Source organism: Orycteropus afer, unplaced genomic scaffold (assembly GCF_000298275.1).
Source record: "Orycteropus afer afer isolate SDZICR_OR568_19922 unplaced genomic scaffold, OryAfe1.0 scaffold01097, whole genome shotgun sequence".
Lineage (NCBI taxonomy): Eukaryota > Metazoa > Chordata > Mammalia > Tubulidentata > Orycteropodidae > Orycteropus > Orycteropus afer.
This window is the reverse complement of record NW_006922684.1, coordinates 41,445-42,206: the sequence shown is the minus strand read 5'-3', so window position 1 is coordinate 42,206 and position 762 is coordinate 41,445.

Genomic DNA, 762 nt, shown 5'->3' with positions numbered 1-762 from the left:
TGAAGATACCTAAAGATAATTCTTTTGAATTCCTTATCAGAGAGTTCCAATGCTGCTTCTTCCTCAGGGATGTGTTCTGGATCTGTATCCTACTCCCATGTTTCTACCACTTTATCCTGCTTCTTTGTGTGGAATGTGATGGTCTGTTGTTTCCAAGGCATTGTGACATTGTTGTATTTAGATCTCAGTTAACTGTTTGTGAAAAGCAGGCAACGGTGGTTCAGGCTCTTCTTGGTGGTTTTTTTCATTGGCCCATTGGTGGAGAAGGAGGTAGTGGCTGTCACTCAGTAAGTGAAGTTGCAGGAGGTGTGAGTGTAGTTGTGTCTTATGAGGACTGTTGTTGTCTCCCACTCAGTTGGACTCAAATTGGAATTGAATAACCATCAAAAAACTAAAAGCACATGGACTAAAAATACACCATGTAATCACACTGGAACAGTAACCATAAAAAGAGAAAAGGGAAAAAAAAGAAGAAAAACAAGCAAATCTGCAATATCTGAGGATAGGGCACTAAGAAGATAAAGAAAAAAAAAGTAGGGAAGGAGAATAGTAAATGAAGAAAAAATAGGAAGAATGCAAAAAGAAAAACAAGGAATGGGATTAGTCACAAGAAAAAAAAAGGGGGGAAAGAAAAAAAAACTTAAATTTGGGGGAGCAGAATTTCAATCAGGCACAGGGAAAAGAAAAAATGCTGAAAACTAGGACCTGGTAGCGGAAGATTAAGAATAATAATAAAAAGGACAAAAGTATTAATAATATTAT